The sequence below is a fragment of the Felis catus genome, chromosome A2 (assembly GCF_018350175.1).
Source record: "Felis catus isolate Fca126 chromosome A2, F.catus_Fca126_mat1.0, whole genome shotgun sequence".
NCBI lineage: Eukaryota > Metazoa > Chordata > Mammalia > Carnivora > Felidae > Felis > Felis catus.
In genome coordinates, this window is record NC_058369.1 from 72,992,267 (window position 1) to 73,007,684 (window position 15,418).

Sequence of the window (15,418 nt, forward strand, 5' to 3'; positions counted from 1 at the left end):
GAAGGAAAAAGAAAACAGAGAGCAGGAAGACTATATGTATCCAGTCTGAGGCTCATGTAATCGGAAGTGTGGGATGTAAAAAGACTTCCTTGCCAAAAAAGAAACACTGTTGAAATGATACAGGGCGAATAAACCACAGGCCCCCAATTAACAGCAGTGTGGGACACTGTCGGGCCACACACACAGAAGGCGAACTCTCCAGGCAATGTTCAAGGAAGTTGAGAATTGGAAATTCTCAGAAAATAGATAGAAACAGGAATGAAGGGCGGGGGGGGGGGGGGCGGGGAGGAGGGTGCGATTTGAGAAAGGACCTTTCAAATAATCTTAACTCGTCTGAGCCAGATGGAATAGTCTTAATTCTCTAACACAGCAACTTGAGACAAAGCACATGTCTGCACCACAACAAACATTTTGGTAGGGAATAAACCAGGGCACATGTCCCAGGAAGCGGTGTTCATGTTGTCTGTGATCTTGCATTCAGCACGCCGGATGCTCTCCCCTCACACATCCCCCATGCTGGTGGACCATTTCAGCGATGCTGCCCAAAATGTTTTGGAAGTTTTTAAACGAGGGTGACCAACTGTCCTAGGAGAGGACAGTGGGACGATCAAACCCAGGCAAGTGGGGTCATCTGGTAATCCTAGTTGAGATTCACTGGTTTGGGGCAGCCTTTGGCAATCCCCACACTTGTTCAGCCAAGGTCTCAGCCTAGCAGATGGTGTCTGTTCCCCAGGCCAGTGACATGGACTTGGCCTAAGCCCCACGGAGAGACACTGTGGACAGAGCCTGAGGGAGATTTTTTTTATACCAATGGTTAGATGTGACTAAGAGTCAAAGTGACACAGTGAGGCTTAAAGAGAAAAACACAGATTCTTTTTGTAATGGCCTTTACTAGTCTGTAGCTTTGTGAGCCCTGGGAGCTAACACCAAGGACCACAGTCTCATCCACAGAGACAAGGGCTTCAAGGACAGAGCAAGGGCTGCCCTCAAGTGGCTTGGTGGGCACTGGGCATTGCCAATGGGACCAGGTGGAAAACATCAAGGGTCTGTTGGTGAGTATATGCGAGAGGCTCCCAAGAACACTGGAGGCAATGAGGAGTCCCGGAAGGGAGAGAAGAAAGGATGGGGGGTGGGGGCTTTAGATAAGGAGCAGAGTAAGTGGAGAAATAGGCCTGCAAGATTTCATAATTATGGTTCACATGATCTTATCAGTAATTACAAACTGAGGAGCCCAAAGAAATCTGGGCTGCATAAGAGTCTGGGAGAGCTGAGTAATGTAGTTATTGAGAAAAGCATATTAATTATCTTTTGGTGGATTACTGGGTGTCAGAAGTCTTGCTAGGAGTATGTGAACAGGATTGTGTTTGAAACTTAAAGCAATTTGGGGGCACCTGGGTGGCTCAGTCAGAGTAAGCATCTGACTCTTAAACTCAGCTCAGGTCATCACCTCATGGGGTTGTGAGTTTAAGCCCTGAATTCTGCTCTGCGCTGACAGTGTGGAGACTGCTTGGGATTCTCTCTCTCCCTCTCTCTCTGCCCCTTCCCCACTCTTTCTCATGCACTCACTTTCTCTCAAGAATAAACATTAAAAAAAAAGAGAGAGAGAGAGAGAGAGATAAACTTAAAGCAGTTCTATGAAATAAATGCTATTACTATCCATTCCCATTTTAAAATAAGGCACAGAGAGGTGTAGGGACGTGCCCAAGCTTCTTTCTTAGTGGTTACATGAGGGTCATATTGCAAAGAGGTGAAGCCTTGGGGTCTGGAGCCAGGCTTCCTGGAAAGGAACCCTGGATTCCTTCATTTCCCACTTGGCTTGTTGTGATAATGTAATGCAATAAACTTAGAATAAGGCCTTGCACGTAGTAGGTGATAGATACATGTTGCCTATTGACTCATTGTTGATTGACTGTATCCATCACCGAAAGCGTCACAAGGAGAAGCTGGGGTTTCAAACAGTCTGACTCCATTGTCTGAGCTCTTCATTTTTGCTCCTGGTTGAGCCGGTGTCCCTGCTGTCTCGACCGCCAGCTGCTCCAGCACGGGGCTTTCTGCTGAACCAGTTCTTTTATCAACAGCTGGTACATTTCCTTCCTGCCTTTTTCTCTACAAACTGTGCACACCCCCAGGCTTAAATGGTTAAACGGTGACTGCAGGAATGTACGCGACTGGATGCTTTTGCTGTTGTTACACATTGCAGGGCAGCTTTCTGGGCCCGTGGCTTTCCGTTACATTTTGACAGAACCGCCTGGAATAGAAGCGTGTCCCGGTTCTTTTCCTCAAGTGTCCTTACCCTGGGAGGGATCCCTGGAAGTGGGTCTCCCTGAGCTTCTCCACAGAGAAGTCTTCATCTTGTCTAGTCAGCTAGACATTTCCTCCCATTTGACATGGAATCTACTTAAATATAAAGAGGCTGCTTTTCTGGCATCCCGATTTATCTGCAAGAATGGAATCTTCAGTTCTTTAGCATTTGACACAACACCATATGCCTTTTCCAGAATTTCCTAGCATTCAACTGCTGTTCAGTTGCTGTCTTTCCCACGAGCTAAGTGTTAAGCTTGAAATAATAGATTTGCTAACAATTCTGCTTCTTTTATCTCGTATAGACACAGTGTCATTTTGCAATAATTTTCCTGTGCTTGTGGGTATCTAAGATAAAAATGTTAGAATGTGATTTTTATTTTCTGGGCAAAGCGGATACTAGTGATATCCAGCAGCTGGCTTGCCCATTCTTGCCCTCTCTCAAAACACAAGCTGACCCCAGCAGTGACTGTTTAAAGAAAAATCAGTTTTGGCTGTCAGAAATTCAAAGACCTTTCTAAAATATTTAATGTTTGTAATATACTGACATTCTCAGAGCCTCATTCATCAATTTGTTTGTTACCACCAACTTCTAAAAATCGTTTTTCTTTAACTGATATCTATTTTAGCCACATGCAATTAACCAAATTCACCTTTCATTTTCTTCATTATAGACAACTTCTTTAATTATACAGTTTCTAGACATGGCCACAGCTGAAAACATAGATTTAAATTCACTTAAAATAGTTTTATTTTTCTTGCATGCGATCCTTTAATTTTAATATTTTTCTTCTAAGTTCTAACAATGTTGCCAGAAGGAATGGTCCCTTTCATAATGAACATATTATGCAAGATTGCAGGTTTTATTGGGGTAAACCCCTGTACACTTTGTAATTTCAGTGATATTTCAGATTGTTTCACTCAAGTAAGGTCTTAACTGCCTAGGACAAACCAACTAAAATTGAGTCCTTTCTCTCTTTTTTTTAATGTTTATTTATTTATATTGCGAGGGTGTGTGTGTGCGTGAGCAGGGGAAGGGTGGAGGAAGAGAGAGAGAGAGAAAGAGAGAGAGGGAAAGAGAGAATCCCAAGAGTCACCATGCTCAGTGTGGAGCCCCACAGTGGGCTCACCACTGTGAGATCATGACTTGAGCTGAAATCAAGAGTTAGACACTTAACTGACTGAACCACCCAGACGCCCCTAAAATCGAGTCATTTCTGAGAACCAGTTTGTAAGAGGCACTTCCAGGACCTAGATCCTGTTTAAGCACCTTTCTACAAGGATGAGGTCATTAAGATTTCACTGATGTTCCCCATTGAGGTACTAGAATAATACAATGAATTTTGGTTAGATTCATGTACTTCTTGCCCATTCCTGAGCAAAGGGTTAGTAATTTGGAATTTAGCTGAGAGTGACTGAAATGAAATAAATTTGATGGATGCTGGAAAATTCCTGCCCGCTGACCCAGAGAATCAGAGAGACTTATCTTTGCCAAACATGATATTGCCTGCATGAGTGTTATTATGGGGTGAATTGTGCCTCTCCCCAAAAGATAGGGTGAAATCCCAAACCTAGGCACCTGTGAACATGAACCTATTTGGCAACAGGTAATCAAGCAAAGATGAAATCTTTGCACCTGTAATCAAGCAAAGATGAAATCATTCTGAATAAAAATGGACCCTAAATCCAATTGGTCGTGCTCTCATATAAAGAAGAAGGACACACGTGTGACAATAGAGGCAGAGACTGAAGTGACCCAGACTGGAGGGATCCACAAAGAACACCGCAGATGGCCGGCAACCACCAGAAGCTAGGAAGAGGCAGGGATGGATCCCTCCCTAGAGCCTTTGGCGGGAGCATGGCCCTGCCTAGATGTTGATTTTTGACTTTCTGGTCTCCAGAACTGTGACAGAATAAATTATTGTTGCTTTAAGTTACTCTGTTTGTGATAATGTGTTATGACAGCTCTAGTAAACTAATATAGATGTGAAGTTCAAATTTTCATTTCCTATGTAATTTAGCAATTGTTGTAAAAACTCATCCCGAATAAGTGCTACTTTTGAATGCCTTGATGCAACACATACAAAAAATTCTCTAACACTATTTCCACCTGTATTGCACACATACACACACACATTCACTCACTCACAGAAGATACATTCATTAACAAAATGTCACAAACTCCATAAGGAAGCAGTCTTCCATAAAGAGGAGACAGTGAACAAAGTATAGAGGAGGATCAGAATCCACACCACCAGAATTCAGGATAAGTAAGAGACCACAAAAAAAGTCGGGTTTGAAACTATTCAGAAATATGAAGAAAAAATATGACACTATGAGAAAAGAACTGGCAGTTTTAGAAAAAAAATAGAATTTCTAGACTCTAAGATGAAATAAAATAAAAATTCCAGTGAGTTAAATGAAAAACTTAATGGACAGGTTAAATAACTTAAATGCAATTAAATACGGATACAGATCTGAGTAAACTTATAAGAGGACTGGGGGTGGAGACACCTGGGTGGCTCAGTCGGTTAAGTGCCCAATTCTGGGCTTAGGCTCAGGTCATGGTCCCACGGTTTGTGGGTTTGAGCCCCACATCAGACTCCACGCTGACAGAGTGGAGCCTGCTTGGGATTCTCTCCCCCCCCCCCCGCCCCGCCCCTCCCCCACTTGTGCTCGCTCTCTCTCTCTCTCTCTGTCAAAATAAATAAACTTAAAAACATTTAAAAAGAAAAAGCGGACTGGGGTGCCTGGGTGACTCAGTCAGTTAAACCTTCGACTTCAGCTCAGGTCACGATCACATGGTTTGTGAATTTGAGTCCCGCATCAGTCTCTCCACTGACAATACGGAGCCTTCTTGGGATTCTCTCTCTGCCTCTCTCTCTCTCTCTCTCTCTCGCTCTCCTCTCACTCTCTCTCTCTCTCAAAATAAACAAGAAAACTTTAAAAACAAACTTATAAGAGGGACTAATTGTGGAATTAAAGAAAAGTTACTTCTATAACTTTGCAAGGGATCTTAAATACTTTATTCTCTACAGTATTAGACAGTAAAGAAATGAATGTCACCTCTGTTTACTTTGCTACTACCACAATTTTAAGTCAAAGGGGCTCAGACAAAATTCCAAAGAATTTTTCTACTCTGGTTGAAATGGATTGATTCTGAATGAGCAACTCCTCTCCTAGACACCAACTTGTCATTCTTCCCTTCACAGCTATGCATGCAACATGAGTTTAAAGGCAACACAGAAGATCTATAGCCAAAGCATTCTTTCTTTTAGCATTAATATGAAGCTAACATATAAATGCATAAAGTCTCAAAGTTCAGTAACATCTGATTCAGTGAATCACCGAGCAAACATCTAACACAATTCAAGAAGTGCTGTACGGAATGGCTTATGGCAAACTCTGGCTTCGGCTGCTCTAACCTGAGAGGCAGGGGAGTCAGAGATGGCTGCTTTAGGAGCTCGCCCTGGGCTCAAGGACAGCTAGTCAACAGTGATGAGTCATGATGACAGGTGCTAGAAATTTTAAATCAACGAAGGAAACTTAGTTTGTCACCAGTAGAAGGAGAAGTTCTGGGAGATCTGGCTAAGCCCTTGTACCCAAATTCCTTCTCTCCCGTTCCTTTCTTCTTTTTCCTCTCTTGGCTTACTCATTTGTTTACATGGATTAGTGAGATATTAACTAAGTAATAGTTCATAGATATAGTAACAAGAAAGAAGATAATGACTGAAGTTTGAAAAACACTGGTTTAATGCTACCCTTCAAAACTTGCAAATGGAATATCACTGCAGATCCAGTAAGATACTGGACACTTTCTTTGTAAGTGTATACATTCTGTTTGAAAGTATAGATATCAATTGAATCTAAAGTTAAACTTGAATAATAATGAGGCAAAAATAATTGCTGTTGCTAGTTTTTAAAGAATAAAGTGGTGAGATTTCCATTGGAAGAATTTTAATTGATTATAATAGCATATATGTATATCTGTGACCTCAGTATAAATTACAGGAAGGATTGCCAATCAATGAAAAAGAGCTGAATAAGTTAATAATCATGTGGGTAAAATGGATAATTTTTGCAAGAAATAGAAACAAGCTTATTCTCTTACACTTCGAGCTGAAATATAACCTGAATAGATCCAAGGTTTAATCAAACAACAACAAAACCCTGAAAGAACGTACAGATTAATATGAAAAATCCCATTTTTGGTCATTAACAAAGCACTTTAAACACAGCTTCTGTGAGGAGCAGCTATTGAGAAGATCAGGGGTATTGGAATCAAGAAAAGAGTGCTACCCTATATGACAAAGATCAAGTAGAGACAAAAGAATTCGGTAAAAGGCTGAATATGCAATACCCCAAATTTGATATTTATGTTCCATTTGATTCAAAAATTAGACTAATATGGCTTACAAAGTTATATATGATAGAGCAAGATAAAATAATTTAAAAATAAATAAAAGGGTAAAGGAAAAATAACTATAATTGTATAATATTATATAGAATAGTAAACTATTTTATATGACTATATGTTCTAAGTCATGTTTTAAATTTAGATACACTTTCTAAAAGTATTGCTGTGGCTATAAGGTACCCAAAGCAAGTAGGAAGGCTGCACATGGTCATCCATGGAATTTCCATAAAATCACATGATTAGCTTCAAATTTAGAATTTTTTTGTAGATTAGAAAAGACTAATTAGAGGATATAATAGCCAGAGTTTTAATGGTAGTCGTAATTGTAATAGTGACAAAAATTTTCAAGCTAGCACTCTTACTTTTTTTAAAGAATCAGAATATTCAACTACTGTGCAATGGATACTCAATAAACGGATATTAAATGATCAGTTAGCACCCACATTTTGAAACATATTTTGGCAGCATGGAAGAACTTTAAATAAGTTCATGTTCTGTCCCTGAATTCCACTTCTAGGAAAATGTCACAGGAAATGATTGTAGATGCAAACAAAGACTTATGCTCAAGGTAAATTACAGAATTATTTATACTGGTAAGAAATTGGGAACAAATTACACGTTCAACAAAGGAAGAATTGTTATGTTACACCCATTTAATGGACTATTTCACAAGCATTAAAATAATGTGATCGTTTTTCAAAGATACAATGTTATGTTTAAAAGTCATAAAATACACTATGATCTCAGCAAAATAATGACACAAACAAAATAATAGATACTTGGGTATGAATTCAGTGATTCTTTTTTCTTCTTTAAGTTTTCCGATTTTTCCATTTTGTTTTCTACGGATGTATAGGTCTTTTTAAAGCAGTGAATATTTTCTTCTGTTTTGAAGAACTTTTCTGCGCATGGGAGAAGAGGCATGCCACACAGGAGATGGGTTTTTGTTGGTTCGCTGGGATTGGGTGAGTGTGCATTCACGTGCATGTGCGTGTCTGTGTGTTTTAGGTAGGAAAGATGGCAGTTTGTCCTAAGGGAGTGAAACATTCTGAAAACATGTCAAATGGGGTTAATCAAAAGATCAGTCCCGGCCTCACTGCTGATAGAAGGGGATGGGATTAGGTTAGGCTAGAGAGATGAACCTTGAGGAAGGAAATACGTGAGGGTGCACAGATACAGAAACATTTAAGTAAAGGAACAAAATCTTAGGGTGGGACTGTTGGCCCAGAAATCTTGAGGGAAGCCAGTGAGGATGTCCAAGGGATTCAGAGAGGCAGGAGGGGTAAGCAGAAGGCCTTGAGGCTGGGGGTTGATGTTTTCCAGAGGCTAGTTTGTTGCTGTATTCCAGCAAACTGTCTTTTTATCAGTGAGTCAGGTGGTTTGTGAGCCATGCTGTAAGAAATCTTAGAGGAGATGTCATATGACACATGAGACTTGCATGACTACTAACACTCCTAAGACTTGAAAAACAAGACTGGAGACAGAGGAGGTGAGCTTCCACTTAGAGTTTTAGGACTTGAATACAGGTGAGAACTTCAGAGGCAAGAAGGTCCTGATGGTGGCACATAGGGACAAATGACCGAAGCCCCTCGTTGAGGAGAAGCATGCGTGAATGCAGTGGAGATCAGAACACTAAGGAACTCTGTGGTTTGGTTTTTGGGAACCCTCCATGTAGTTTATTAACAAAAATGTTCTATGTCTTAGGCAATGTTTCCCAAACTCGCATTCCGTGGAGCAAGGCTCTGCAGTCATAAGAAATACTGAGGAACAACAAGGACAAGAAAGTATTCCATGATCAGGTCATGCAGTGAAATGCTGGTTTCTAAAAAAGCAGGAAGAGTTGCTTATTATGTATCTTCAAGAATCTTTTATATACCACTGTGTTTTATGAATGTCTAATGAAGAGAATTTAGCATGGTTCTCAAATGCATTTAACTCGAGGAAACTTTTCTCCTAAAAACATTTTAACATCTCTTGAACTAACGTTCTGCAGGGAGGGGAAGGGAAAGTAGGAAGGAAGAGGAGAGAAGAGAAAAGAGAAGAAGCAGGATGTGGATTTACAAACACACACACTGGCCAAGGTGACGCCACCAGAGCCCTCCTCTCCTGGTCTTGTGTTTCCTGTCCCCTCCTGCCACCCACACACACTGCCCACTTCTGCACAGTGGACAGAAGCACTTCACAGGTCCCCTGTATAGTTTCTCAACAGCTACAAGTTCCCATCAATGTTTCTGCTTGTTCATCATAGATTATTCCAGAATTTAATGGGATAATTCAAAGTTTTCTCATTTTTTTAACGTTTATTTTTGAGAGAGAGACAGAGTGTGAGTGGGGGAGGGACAGAGAGAGAGGGAGACACAGAATCCAAAGCAGGCTGCAGGCTCTGAGTTGTCAGCACAGGGTCTGACGTGGGGCTTGAACCCACAAACCGTGAGATCATGACTTGAGCCAAGTTGGTTGTTCAACCGACTGAGCCCCCCAGGCACCCCAAAGATTTCTCATTTTTTACTAGCAGTGTCAGTATATTCTGTTTTCCAAAAAAATTTAAAAAAATTTCTTTAATACATATTGAACTTCAGTAACTGCTTTTGGGCATTTATCAAAGTAACAATTTTTTCATGTGTCTGTTAGTCATCTGGATGTCTTCTTTGGAAAAGTGTCTATTCATGTCTTCTGCACATTTCTTAACCGGATTATTTGTGGTTTTTTGGGTGTTGCCTTTGAAAAGTTCTTAATAAATTTTGGATACTAACCCCTTTATCTGGTATGTCCTTTGCAAATAACATGAAAAGATGCCCAACATCACTCATCATCAGGGAAATACAAATCAAAACCATGATGAGATACCACCTCACAGCTGTCAGAAGGGCTAACATTAACAACACAAGAAACAATAGATGTTGGTGAGGATACAGAGAAAGGGGAATACTTTTGCACTGTTGGTGGAAATGCAAACTGGTGCAGCCACTCTGGAGAAAAGTATGGAGGTTCTTCAAACCCTATGATCCAGCATTGTGGTACTAGGTATTTACACAAAGGATAAAAAAAATACAGATTCAAAGGAGTACGTGCACCCCAATGTTTATAGCAGCATTATCAACAACAGCCAAACTATGGAAAGAGCCCAAGTGTCCATCAGCTGATGAAAGGATAAAGAAGAAGTGGTATATAAATACAATGGAATATTACTCAGCCATCAAAAAGAGTAACTCTCGCTATCTGAATGACATGGATAGAGCTAAAATATATTATGCTAAGCAAAATAAGTCAGTCAGAGAAAGACAAATGCCATATGATTTCACTCATATGCAGAATTTAGGAAACAAAACAGATGAACTTATGGGAAGGGGGGAAACAGATGGAGGGAAACAAACCATAAGAGACTCTTAACTACAGAGAACAAACTAAGGGTTGATGGAGAGCGGTGGGTGAGGGATGGGCTAGGTGGGTGATGGGTATTAAGAAGGGCACTTGTTATGATGAACTCTAGGTGTTATATGTAAGTGATGAATTACTGAATTCTACTTCTGAAACCAAGATTACTAATATTAGTAATTAAAAAATAATTTAAATAAAAATTTGGAAAAAAATAAAATGCAAAAAAAAATAAAGTAACAAATTTCCTTTTCATCTGTGAATTACAGTCATTGATTTCTATCTACTATTGAACCTTCTTGACATTTCTTGGTAAACTCTAATTTGGGTGATGATGCAGTCTTTAGTATGTTTTTTAAAATATGCCAATAGGTAAGTGTGGCTAGTTTTTCATTTAGAAGGTTTTTCTTCTGTGCTCATAAAACTGACCTATATATTTACTTTCTTACGCTGTTTTTGTCTATTTTGTTATTAGAGCCATGCTGGCCATATGAAGTTGAGTAGAGTGGCTTCCTACCATCATCTGTGCTCTGGAATTAAAAAAAAAAAAAAAAAATATATATATATATATATATATATATATATATATATCTCATATAGGAATTATGAGTCCCTGAAGGTTGGTGTAGCTTATGCAAAAGTACCTGGGCCTGGTGTTTTTTGATAACATTTTATTTTTTTCTAGATTGGTTTATTGACATCAGCCTTCTACATCATCTTCAGACAAATTTGTAAATTTTATTTTCCTAGAAAATTATTCATTCCAACGTATTTTCAAATGTATTGAAATAAAGTTGTATATCATTTACAATTTTCAAAGACATTTGTTCTTTAAAAAAGTAAAATATGTATTTGGTACAATCAAATCATTAAAAGGGGCATATATGGTAGACAATGTGCCCCTCTTCCCCCTACCTGCAGTTTCCATTTCCCCCTACAACTCACAGGCTATCAGTTTTATAAGTTTCTTATTGGATCTCCATGTAGAGATAGTTTATGCGTGTGTGTGTGTGTGTGTGTGTGTGTGTGTGTGTGTTTATAGACATGCTTGCAGATATCTTCTTTTTAAAATTACAGAGGTGAACATATTATATACATTGTTCTGCACCTTAATCTTTTCATTTATTTTTTGAAGATAGTTACATATCAGAGCTTACAGAAGTGTGCTTTTTAATGGAAACAAAATATGGCAACTACTGTACCATGATTTATTCAGTCTGTCCTCTTATTTTCAGTCTTTAGTTCTTTAATTAATAGCAGAATCTCTTATTCTCCATTTATATTAACTAATGTGGTTCTTACAAAATAAGAATAAATGAGATTAATACATTTTACATGTTAATGAGGAACCCCACCTCCTCAAAGCTGTTACCCAAGACAATGAAGTAACACGGGCACAGGGCAGAAATTGACTCCAGAGGGTCACTGGCATATCCTACCCACAGTAGCAACTAAACTACTATAGATATAGAATGAAGGCCCTGACTAAAGAGACAATCTGTGGATACACAATTAGTTGGAGCAAGAGAATTTAGTAAGTCATAGGCACCACCTTCTGACTACATTCAAGGAGTTCATCAGTCTGGGTCCATCCCCCACATACTTCCTAAGTGCCAGTCATGGTACTGGGTGGGCACTGTAGATATTACAGAAAAGGAACAAAAGCTCTACTTTGGGTTTCACAGTCCTGACATTGTTTTGCATCAGTCCTATTCTCTACTATTGCTCGCGGGAATAAGGGAGAAGGAAAAACAAAGAAAGGATGGGTAGCGTGAAAGTATCTGTGATGGACTGTATAATGTTAAGGGTAAGAGACCTGTGCGGAAAGACATGTTTTCATTGTTTGACTCTCTGGTGATTGAAAATCAATGCTGTAACTGAAACAAAGTTGATATAATTGTCCCGTTATCCCACATTGTTTATAGTTTTACTGGAAGATTAGTAGGAATTTTTGATGCACACATATGTCCACTTGGATCCCATATGCGCAGAATATGGCAGCAGAGTAGACCTTTCTAGGTGTGCTAGTGAACAGAGACGTGAAAGCAATTTGCCTGACCACTGCCTGGGTTCTTGAAGGTGTGTATTTAGTCCAAAATGATGCTTAAGTTCATTGCGTCTCACCTTCTCATCAGCAAAAATAATACTTTTGCACCATTTACTTTTATTTTAGATGCATCTGGATTGCTGTACTTTCTACTTTGGAAAAGAGTTCACATTGTGAATCATTCCCTGAATTATTCCATAGGCTGACTTACACAAAGTTTAGAATTCAGAATTTTTTGAACATTATTAGGTTGCCCAGTTAAATAAAATGTGGGTTTCTTTGCACAGATTCTACCATAATTTAGAAATTCACAATTCATCATATGCTTCTGATTCACTTCCACCTCAATCATCAAAATATAATCATGTAATAGACATCTGATCTTAGGATACTTCTTAAAATTTAAGGCCTTTTAGAAGCAGTAAACATCATTTTGTCAGTGGCAAGGCAGCTAAAACACCAAAGAATTTAGATTTGATTCTGAAATTTGAACTGTAGCTAAAATAGCCCAGCAAGTTCTTCCATCCGTTCCTGAACCATGCTTACTGCCCTTCTAACTAAGTGAGGTTTTCCATTATTTTTAATTGAACAGGGTCCCAGTAATGTTTCCAATCCCACAATGAGTAAACACAAAGAACGAGGTGGACTCCACCCTTTCAGAGAATGGTTTTGCCTTATACCACAAACATGGCAAGCTTGAAGACCTTAGAATAACATCTGTTTGAGAACCGCAGGTTGCTAACAAATAAATAGTTAAGACCCAATTACTTTGGTATCTCCACAGAAACAGTAATAGGTACATCAAGTCTCTCCCTCAACTGTGGCTCAGTCCAGACCGCCGAGCAAATCTCCATTGCCCTGGAGATGAAGAGAACACAGAAATGGCCAACAACAATGTCACTAATATATGACATTTTATTCCAAGCACAAGAGGCAACTGGAACAATTCTTGTACTCTAAAATCTTACCCTGGACCTAAAACACAAAACAAATTTTCATCATTAAATACCATAATTTTGCATTATCTCCAAGTACAAGTGGAGAGTCTGGAGGGAGAGAGGAAGAGAGAGAGAGAGAGAGAGAGAGAAACGACTAAATCACACTTTCCTAAGATTCCAGATGATGTGACAATGGTACAACCAAATCCTGTGTGAAATCCAGAAACCAGTGCCACTGAGAATCTTCACTTACAATTCCTAGTATACAATAGTTACCCAATTAAAACAAACATAAACTGACCTCCTCTCTCATGGGCTGATCATACTGAGTCCCCTGGAAGCAAAGGAGGACTGGATTCTCCTGTGCTAGATCCAGCTGTTCCCAGGTGTCTCTGATGTGTCAGAGCTCTACTTTAAGAAGTGTGAGAGCTGTCTGTCTGTGAGGAAGTATTTCCCAAATTCTCACAGTAGATGTGCCTCTCCAGAGATGCTTGACAGTTACTGTTCTCTGTAAGCATCTCTGTTCTCAAATTTAATTTGGAAGTCATATGCATGTATTTAATTAATTCTATGAATAATCTTTAAAGACAGAGCAGTTACAAAGCACGGAAGAAGCAAGGGGAAACTTTCTATAAGGGTTTTCCTTAAATCAGTCAATCGTACAAGCAATAGCCTCATCTATTTTCCCCCTTAGTCCTCTCTAAACAATTTCTCTTCATGGCCCATGATTCCATGACTTAAGATACGTTTGGCACCCAAAATACTTTGGGTCAAGAGAATTTACTTTCTTGGCCTATGGATAGCTTGGCTTATGGATAGTTTCCAGTCAAGGTCACGTCAGGTGCCCAGCATATTTTCTCTGAGGTTAGGGAGCACTGGAATTGTCCCTGACATCTACCAGAAGCTCTGGGTCCATCAGACAGCATCGTTGAGCCTAAAGAGAGCACTGTGGTATGTCCACGAATTTGTGATTTACTTCCCACAGAAACAGTCAATCGGCAGGGACTACAAATAGTTCCTAGACTCTAATTTCACTAATGTAGACCCACAATTTTAGTATAAAATCATAAATGGCTGTTTAACACCAGCAAATACAAAGTGAACTTGTATTAACAACGTAGATGTTATTTTCAACCTTAGGCCCTATTGCTGACTGTGTTTGTGCTACTTTACCGTCGTTTTAACTACCCTGGGCTAAGGGTTTTTCTTTTCTTTTCTCTCCTGTTCCTTCCCCCACCCTCAACTTTTCTGGCTACATTTAAAATTTGATTGATTTATGGTGCTTTTTTAAAAATTGCTTGTGTAGTTTGGTTGAGGTATAGATAGTTGTCCTCTTTTATTGGTGTATTTAATTGGTCGTTCCCATGGTAACATTTTTAGTACATTTTTTTTAGAAGGTTGAAGGATGCTTTGGGGCTTTTGTGTGGTGGTCTGTTAATCTTCAACAGACCCTAACAGGATTCCTTTGTGCCTTTTCCTCCTCCACTTTTGAGTGACTTGACTTCCTTAACCCTTCCGAGGCTAAGTGCCATTGTTCCTTTCTTTTCGTCTATTTTTTTTAAGCAGGCTTCACACTTAGCACAGAGCCCAACGTGGGGCTTGAACTCACATTCCCTGAGATCCAGACCTGAGCTGAGATCAAGGGTTGGATGCCTAACTGACTGAGCCACCCAGGTGCCCCTGAGTCCAGTTGTGTGTAAACACCACATCTGTACACAATGGTTGTCTGACAGGAGCTGCAGTGCGGTGGCCAGTCTGTAACCACAGAATCATGATCATGAGAGATTCAAAACAGAAGCTATAAAGAGGCATCTGAAACTTTCATGCTGTAATAATGAAGTTTATACAACACAATGTGGTTGGCTATTTATTTTATATTTGGTCGTCAATAAAGGAAGTGCAGCTTTCTTATTTATTCTTTTTAAATTTTTTTTTCTTCAACGTTTTTTATTTATTTTTGGGACAGACAGAGACAGAGCATGAACGGGGGAGGGGCAGAGAGAGAGGGAGACACAGAATCGGAAACAGGCTCCAGGCTCCGAGCCATCAGCCCAGAGCCTGATGCGGGGCTCGAACTCACGGACCGCGAGATCGTGACCTGGCTGAAGTCGGACGCTTAACCGACTGCGCCACCCAGGCGCCCCTTATTTATTCTTTTATAGATTCTTTTTCTTTCCTTTCCTTTCCTTTCCTTTTTTCTTTTCTTTTCTTTTCTTTTCTTTTCTTTTCTTTTCTTTTCTTTTCTTTTCTTTTTTCTTTCTTTTCCTTTTTACCTAATTGCTGTTGAGTGACTATTCTCAGTCAGCTGCTTTCTGAGAGAGTTAGTTAGGTCTTGTATGT

The 15,418-nt window shown here is 39.5% G+C and overlaps 1 long non-coding RNA gene across 1 annotated transcript; it reads left to right on the forward strand.

The window, feature by feature from the left end:
- Nucleotides 1-862: 862 nt before the first annotated feature.
- Nucleotides 863-9,086, forward strand: LOC123383827. The gene is made up of 3 exons (XR_006594080.1): nt 863-1,052; nt 7,575-7,683; nt 8,423-9,086. It is a non-coding gene; the product is annotated as an uncharacterized LOC123383827 (long non-coding RNA).
- Nucleotides 9,087-15,418: the final 6,332 nt, after the last annotated feature.